Here is a 9,693-nt window from a genome sequence, read left to right on the forward strand (position 1 = left end):
ATTTGAGTAAAAATTTTGAATAATTTATGTAATAAATTTTTTTTAATAAATTAATAAGATGACTTATCAGGCAAATTAAAAAAATAACTATAGTTTTTATACATCTAGATATTTAAGAAAGACAAAAGAATTAGTTTATCAAAACTTCAACAATACATAAAAGTTATTACAATAGATGGTTATATATCAAAATGATAGATAAGATTGAGAGTTATAATAATGTTATTGGGTGATAATTAATTATGATAGAGTGAAAAGAAGCTGAAAAGACAAGAAATGAGGAGAGGATAAGGTAATATAAAAGTGGCATAAGATAATCTTTATCTTTATCTTTATCTTTATAGTAATACAAATGTGGAGCTCATTTGTTGACGTGGCACTCATACGTTGAGTCTGGGAGTTCATTTGCTGAAGTATCGTCACTAGAAATTTTAAGATTTATATTTATAAATTATAAATTATTATTTGCTTAAGTTGTTATTTTCAAATTTTAAGTTTATGTTGTTTTACTTAGGTTGTTATTTTTTAAATTTTAAATTATTTTATTTGTTTGGATTGTTTTACTTAGGTTGTTATTTTTCAAATTTCAAATTGTTTTATTTAAGTTGTTATTTTTTCAATTTTATTTAGATTTTACTTAGATTGTTCTTTTTTATATTTTAACACTATTTTTTAAAAATATGTTAATTCTTTTTAGCATTTTTTTTAAAATTTTGTTGATTTTTTTTTTTAAATTGCAGCTACATAAATTCTTTTAAAGAAATTTAGAGTTTTAAAAAAATTTACGTTAATTATTCTTCGGTTGTTACATACTAATATTACTATAAATAAAGATTTACGTTAGTTTAGAATTTTTAAATTATTATTTGTTTAGGTTGTTATTTTTAAATTTTAAGTTTGGGTTGTTTTACTTAGTTTATTATTTTTTAAATTTTAAATTAAAGTCAACCAAATTTAAAAAAATTTAGTTATGATGCAACTATAAAAGGATAAGTTATGAGAGATGTAAAGCACCACAATTTAAAGTACATCAATCCCTTTCTTTACATATATCCAAAATCTCCCTACTTATTCCAATGGCTGGTATTCACAAAATTGCTGACATCAATCCTACAATCGACAATTTGTGTATACGTATACGAGTGATACGGTTATGGACACTATCAAGTTACGAAAATTCTCCATTGCCATACTCAATTGAGATGGTTTGGCTCGATGAAGACGCGACTTTTTTACTAATATCCTTTTATCCATGACTCCAAGGTTATTTATTTATTTTTTTTAAATTAAAGTCTATGTACATTGGATTAGATATTGAATAAGTCTATATTTAACTTTTTTTTATGTTATTTTCTTTTTTAAACATGTATCGAATAAAGCTTGGTGTCATTGATGATTCTGATTGTGCATGTTATGTAGTCTTTGACAAGGAGGCAAAACAAGTTTTGGGAAAGAGCTGTGTAGAGATACTTGATCCACTCCTATTGGTAAAATCTAACCAATATTTATTTCTAAAAGCATTAGTGAAGATATTTTTATTGGTACTTTTTATATTATTTATTATTAATATATTATGTAATACCCTGCAGAAAGGAGATCTATCGGATACACTTACACTTTTGCTCAACCTAATTGATAAGATCTTTCTCTTCATCGTTGAAGTTCAAATATCTGATAATCCACATTTTTCACCTTCTTATAAAGTTAAGAAGATGACTGATAATGTGGATCTCATAAATAAATTCAAAGAGGCTCACCCTATTCAAATTGTGAGTGTATATATAAGTGTACTTTTTATTAAAAATCAATTTAATTTTTGCTTCCTTGGTCATTAGTAGTATCTAATTTATAAATAATAATTAATTATAATTTTAGGATGTTGACTACACCGATGGTTTGCTTCCAATTTCAAAGACATCCTCAATCATTGAAGGGGAGAAAGTAGAAGGTGCTAAAGTATTTGTTCAAAAAATATTTTTTTTTTTGTTCTCTAAAAATTAGATCTTAATTTTATTCAAAAAATATTAGTGAGATAAAATCAAAGGTTAGAAGGAAGTCTTTAATTTAACGTGATTTTTTGTACAGAATTTGTTGCTTGAATTTCAATGAAGTTGCGGCCAATGATGAATCCGAATTGTTGGAAAATGCTATTACACCAACTAAGCGACTATCCTCGGAGTCGGAAGATTCGAAAGTGGAAGGAGATACCTCAACTTGCAAGAAGATCAAGATTGAGAAAGAAACTTGAGAATTTGGATGCACATGTTTTGGAATCCCTTTTAGAGTCTATCTAATAGAATAATGCCAAGCATATGTTTGTTTTGGTAAAAACATTGTCTTTTCTTGAGTTGTTTTTTTTTTTTTTTGAAACAAAGGAAGCTCAACACTGTAACGTGGAGCAAACAAGTTAAACAACAAACTACATGGAAAAACATAACATTTTAGTCTAAGTCAACAATGCCATCAACAACCCGCAGAATCACTAGTAGTCCATTCATAGTAACTCTGGACTGTGCTCTTTATTACGAAGTCAACACCTGTTTCTTTATCATTAAAAATCCTAGCATTTCGTTCCACCCAAATATTCCAAATCACTGCGAAGAACCCAGTCAGCCACCTCTTCTGTTCTTGTTTTCGCTTATGCCAACCAGTCCAACTCTCAAACAGTTCTCTAATGGTACCAGGAATAACTCAATCTACACCAAAGGACCGCAACCAACTGCACAACACCTGCCATGTAAGGTCACAGAGAAGAAATAGATGCTTGACCGATTCTACCTCCTTCTTACAGAGTACACAGATATTATCAGTTGGCATAAGAACGCCTAGCCGACTCAATCTCTCCTTGGTATTAACTCTACCAACAAGCACAAACCATCCAAAAAGCTCAATTCTCGGAGGTACCACTCCTCTCCAGACTGCACTTGTAAAACTGTAACTCGTTACCTCCGCTGATAAAGTCTCCGATTGTAGGACCTTCACGACAGAGTTGGTAGAGAATATCCCTTTACAATCAAACTTCCAAACTAGATGATCCTCTTGCCCATCTGTCAATGTCACCGTCCTTAACCTCTCATGAAGCTGGTTGACAAGCTCCAACTCCCATTGGAACAACTCCCTTCTCCACTGAAAATTCCATATCCACTCGAGTCCATCCCAAAACCCACAATCCCCTATTACATACCCTTGTTGGTTTGAAATAGAAAAGAGTCTTGGAAAAGTCCGTTTTAGGGGCTATCTTTTCTTGAGTTGTTATTTTTCTTTTTGGTTCTTTTCGATTTTTATGTTTGGAATTTAGAATTTTTTTAAATATAAATTGAAGTTATTTGGTTATTACTTGTGGTTTTATTTTTAATTTGATTCTCACCGTTGATATTCTGATAATTTTAATTTAATATTTAATGTCATAAAGTTATAAATTTCTTCTTTGAATTATTGTTGATACAATTAAGTTAGTTATTAATTTTTAATGTGTACTTATTTAAAAAAAAAATCTAATTATAATTTTTAATTAAAGTATTATGTTTAGAATTTTAAATTTAAATTCAAATATACTTTTTTTTTTAATTTTTACGTAAGCAATTGGATTTGAAAATATTTTTTAAAAATTTATATAATTTATAAGCTACTATGCTAATTACAAAGGATTATAATAAAGTAAATAGAATTATCAGTCTTATTAAGATGTGAAGTTATTTATACTATTTAAAAAAAATATAATACTGTTTAAATTTTAGAAAAAGTATAATAAAGTTAATACTGTTTATGATGAAACTAAAAAAAATTATTTTTAAATTAACAAATTTCTATATTCCTAATGGACAACGGACGTTTGATTAGAAAATTTTATTTAAAAATTAAAAATTTATACTAGCTAATTAGGAAATTCTATTTAAAAATTTTAAATTTGAATTTCTAATACTAATTTCTAATTAAGCTTTTAACCATTTCGATTTTTAAATTTAAATTTTTTTACTTGCCACATTTATAAATTTTTATTATTATCTTTTAGATTGTAAAAGTACTTTCATCTTTTTCTCTCTTTTTAAGTATTTTTTTTCTAAATCTACGTAATTTTAAGGTTATTAATTTTTAGATTGTATTTAATTTTATTTATTTTTATCGATAAATAATAGGATTGATACTATTTATGACGAAACTAATAAAAATTATTTTTAAATTAACAAATTCCTATATTCTTAATGAATAACAAACGTTTAATTAAAAAAGTTTATTTAAAAATTTTAAATTTGCACTAGCTAATTAGAAAACTCTATTTAAAAATTTAAAATTTAAAATTCTAATACTAATTCCTAATTAAGTGGCTTCTTAACCGTTTTAATTTTTAAATTTAAATTTTTTTATTTGTCACATTTATAATTTTTTTCTATTTACTTCGTTTACATTGTTATTTTTTAGATTATCTCAGCACAACAATAGAGGTACTTTCATCTTTTTCTCTTTTTTTTACTTATAAGTTATTCATTTTAATATCTTTATTTAAGGAAATGAAAAAAAAAAAATTTTAACTATAAGTTGAATTTATTGATCGTGAAATTAAACTTATATTTATTTAAAAATAGATACTTTTGTAAAAAAATATATATTATTTTCCGTAAAATATGTTTACGTAACTAAATAAATGAGAATAAAAAGAAACTAAAGCAGCTATTGAAAATAAAATCTATGCGATTTTACATAGACATAAGAAGATACTAATTTCATATTCTATTTGGTAAGTTAGACATGAGAAAAATTGTAAAAAATTAGTGTCTCAAGTTAAAAATTAGTGTTTCAGCATTTTAGAGATACACAAAATATATGTTTTTAATGGGTGTTTGTGTATGATTATGTCTTTCATCATTTTTGTCTCAATAAACAAACACCATACATATGTACTCCTGTGTACTCTTGTGTTTATATTTTGATGGACATGTATACCAAAAACAAACGCCGTCATATGTGTACTACTTTATTTTTTTTAATAATATAAAAAATTTGATAATAAAAATGTATTATGTATAATGTATATATATATATTTAATTGGTTAAAAAATTTATTTATTTAATATTTTTAGGTATATATTGAAAGATGCAAGAAGTCCAAAGAGAAGCAAGATTACATTAAAGAAAAAATTGATATTTAAAGACAAAGAAAATACAAAGCGAAGCACAATTTAAGGTAGATTTCATATAAAAAAATAAATTAATTATTTTATCATTTTTGTTTTTAGGTTAGAATAATATATTTTTTATTTGATATTTTTAAGTATGTCAGTTCTATATATTTAGTTTTTATTGGGTATACAAAATAACTAACATGTCATGAGTATTTTGGCCGAATTAAAGCCCATAAAATACAATATTTTCTATATATTATTTAGCTATTGACAAGTAATAAATTATTAATTTATATTGTCTTCGTAATATGTTACTAAATTTGTTTATGAAAAAATTACAGAAAATTCAAGTGATAGTTCCAATGGTGTGCATTTTCAATCGGTGTTGTCGAACATTACAAATAGCATTAATACAGATTTATTTTTGGATGATTTTTTTTATGTATTTTGATTTTCCTACTATTTATTCAATTATAAACTTTAACAGAAAATATGTTCAAAACTAATATCTCGAGTTATCTTATTAGGTAATAACCCAACACCATCTCGATCAAGATCTCCAACTACTAATCTACATTCTGTAGATGAAAAAGAACGATGTTCCAATATTAGTGATATTAGTAATTCGGGTATCACACGTGAAGCATATGATAGCCCATGTGTTACAGGAGCAAGTATTATCTCTAATGATTACAGGAGCAAGTACATCTAATTTAAATTTAGATACTAAAGAATTAGAAGAAGTGTGCATAGCTGAAAAAGAAAGACATCTGATACAAAGAAAAACATTCTTGAAGGAATTGACTATAAATCTTTCAAAATTTTTTGAAAAAGTTGAGGATATTACTGAAAATACGACTATATTAGATGATTCTGTGCAAATTGAATACCCAGCCATATTCGATGTTGCTGAGAATACAGGTAATTTAAGAAGTAGCAATATCAGCACTTTATTATTTACTATTGTTATACTTTTTATAGACAAAAAATTATCATTTAGTGTTCAAGTTTTAAAATTCAAACTAAGATATGGTTATATATTATAATTTTTGTATTTGAACATTGATTTATTGTAATTCTTATTGTTTGATTAATGTCCATGTAAAACTTAAATCTTGAGGTTGGCATAATGAAATTGTATTATATGATCTCATCTTTTTAATCTATAAATTGTATTCTTCGGCAATCTTTTATAAATATTATTTTTATACTTAACATGGTGAAAGAAAGGTATATTTTTATATAAAGTATTTGTTGCAGATATAACTGAAACAATTTATTATCTTGGTGATTATTAGATGTGATAGATATTGGTGATCCAGAATTTTTTTGTCGGCATTGCGACGCCATGATGTGGTATGAGGAGAGATCAGAGAAGTCCAAAACATGATCCAATTTTGAGTTCTCAATATGTTGTATGCGAGGAAAGGTACAACTGCCATTTTGAAGCACTTGATCGGACGCTCAGGGATCTTATGTCAGTTACCAATCAACATAAGACACATCAACCATTTGGTGGTAAGGTTGTTGTTCTAAGAGGTGATTTCAGACAGATACTTCCGGTGATTCCGAAAGGAAGTAGACACGATATATTGGCATCCGCTATTAACTCATCCCATCTGTGGTCATTTTGTAAGGTTCTGAAACTACATACGAATATGAGGCTTCTAATGTCTTTTTCGGATCAAGATGAAGGTGAAATAAAGAGATCTGCTAATTGGATACTTAGTGTTGGAAATGGAAATATTGGCTCTGTTGTTGGTGATGAATCAGAAGTTGAAATTCTAGATGATCTATTAACTACAACTACTGATGACCCTCTCTCTCATTTGGTAGACTTTGCATATCCAAATTTGTTGCAAAACATGTCAGATTACAAGTATTTTCAGAGTAGGGCAATTCTTGCACCCACGCTTGAGAGTGTCGAGAAGGTAAACAATTTTGTCTTGACAATCTTTCCAGGGATGGAAAAGGAGTATTTGAGCTCTGACACAACATGTCAAGCTGATGGGAATGAAGATGTACAACAAGAGTGGTTCACACTAGAGTTCCTAAATGACATCAAATGTTCAGGACTACCCAATCACAAGTTGACTTTGAAGCCAGGAGTCGCTGTAATGCTACTGCGAAACATAGACCAGACTTCAGGTTTATGCAACGGGACAAGATTAATAGTTAACGAACTTGGCAGCAACGTAATTGGAGCGACGGTAGTGACCGGTAAAAATATTGGAGATAAAGTGTACATTCCAAAAATGAACTTGATCCTTCAGATTCAGGATTGCCATTTAAGTTCCAACGAAGACAATTTTCATTAACAGTATGCTTTGCAATGACCATTAACATGAGTCAGGGTCAATCATTATCACATGTACGGCTTTATTTGTCAAAATCAGTGTTCACCCATGGACAACTTTATGTTGCTTTGTCAAGAGTTAAGAGTCGCAGTGGCCTCAGGGTTTTAATTCTAGACGAAGACGGCAATCCAAAGTCATCAACAACAAATGTCGTGTTCAAAGAGATTTTTAATAATATTTAAGTAAGAATAATATTATTTTCATTTTAATAGCATGTTATGATTTACACTTTTGTACAAATATTTACTATAGATATAACTAATTTATCTATAACTCTTTTTTCAAATTTGAAATGAAATGTGTAACAAGGAGCACATCATCCTATGCCAATTACTTTTCTATTGAAGTTAGTAAGATACTAGGTTATCGATAAATTTTTATTAGCTTTTTGATATAAAATTTAGGGTAAAATTAACATGCTATTATTACAGTTATATATGTTCTTATTTTTTTATGTCTCCCTCCTTATAGTTTAAGAATATTATAAACTTCAAACTTTTCTATTTATGTTTAACTTTGAATAAAGATAAAACAACATATTTAACACGTTTATTATATAACGACGATGATAGTGTTATACTAAATTTAAAAAATATATGGTTATAAAATATTATTTTTAATTTAACTTATCAAATTTAAATATAAGCCCGTGCATCGCACGGGTTTAACACTAGTAAAATATACATTCCCCTCCCTTATAACTTTTAAAAAACCTCCTCTTTAATCTATTTTAAATTTTTTGTGTTAACTAATGTTAACTTTATCTATTTTTTTTTTAAATAAATTATTTTTTTATTGATTAAATTATATTTTACCAAAATATTTTTTAAAAAATTTAATAATTAAAAAATTATTGAAAGGTATCTTAGAAAAAAATAATTTAATTATTAAATTTTTTTTAAAAATATTTTGGTAAAAATATAATTAAATAAATAAATAATAATTTATTAAATGGTATTTTGGTAAGCAAAATTTAATGATAAAAAAATAAAATTCTTGCTAAAGGATATTTTTGTAAAATATTTTTTTTTTGAAAAATAGATAAAGTTAACATTAGTTAACACAAAAAATTTAAAATAGATTAAAGATGAGGTTTTTTAAAAGTTATAAGGGAAGGGAATGTACATTTTATAAATAGAGGAGAGAGGAGTGTCATTTTAGCATATCGCAAGGGAGGGGAGTAGAATTTTCTCTAAATAATATAAAAATGTATAACAAATTGAACATGTTATAAGTATAATTGTAAATATAATAATAAAATAATAATATTATAACACATTGTGCAGTTTGAATTGGATCATCGGATATGAAAAATAGATCTGAAATCTGATCCGACCCAACGGTTTGCAAAAAATAAAATCTAATCAATTCTGAATTAGTGCGCTTTTAATTGATTTTCGGTTTAAATTAGATTAGATGAACGGTTTGAATTTGAATTTTGAATACAGAATTGTTAAATAATTTAATTAAATATATTAAAGAATAAAGTATCATTTTTGTCCCCAATGTTTGGGGTAAGTCCCAAAGTTGTCCCTAACGTTTCAATCGTTCTATTTAAATCCCTAACGTTTCAAAACTGACTCAATGTTCTCCTACCGTTAGGGATCCGTTAACAGAATTGACGACGGAACAAAATTGAAATGATTTTGAAACGTTAGGGACTTAAATAGGACGAAAACGTTGGGAACAAAAATGATACATAGAAATAAATTTTAATTTTATCATTCAATAATATCAATTTTTTACTATACATAGTATTCAATTATTTTTTAATAATAAATTTATTTAAAATAAAAGTAATGTGATTAAGTGTAATTAAAAAATAATTGAATACTATGTACAGTAAAAAAATTAATATTATTAAAAGATAAAATTAAATTAAAATTTATTTTTATGTATCGTTTTTGTCCCTAACGTTTTCGTCCTATTTAAGTCCCTAATGTTTCAAAATCGTCTCAATTTTGTCCCATCAATTCTATTAACGGATCCCTAACGGCAGGACAACATTAAGTCAATTTTAAAACGTTAGAGACTTAAATAGGACAATTGAAACGTTAGAAACAACTTTGGGACTTACCCCAAACGTTGAGGACAAAAATGATACTTTACTCTATATTAAATCATGAAATAATTTTTAACTAACAACTTCCGAACTTCGTATGAAGATAACTACATATAAACCTTCACTTATTTTTGTAAAATAAATATGATATAAA

At 26.6% G+C, this 9,693-nt stretch overlaps 1 long non-coding RNA gene and 1 pseudogene across 1 annotated transcript; both read left to right on the forward strand.

Moving 5' to 3' along the window:
* On the forward strand, positions 1,301 to 2,102 carry LOC107622318. The gene is made up of 3 exons (XR_001616176.2): positions 1,301 to 1,487; positions 1,876 to 1,956; positions 2,086 to 2,102. It is a non-coding gene; the product is annotated as an uncharacterized LOC107622318 (long non-coding RNA).
* On the forward strand, positions 6,479 to 7,701 carry LOC107621290 (annotated as a pseudogene).

Source organism: Arachis ipaensis, chromosome B10, assembly GCF_000816755.2.
Source record: "Arachis ipaensis cultivar K30076 chromosome B10, Araip1.1, whole genome shotgun sequence".
In the NCBI taxonomy this organism is placed as follows: Eukaryota; Viridiplantae; Streptophyta; class Magnoliopsida; order Fabales; family Fabaceae; genus Arachis; species Arachis ipaensis.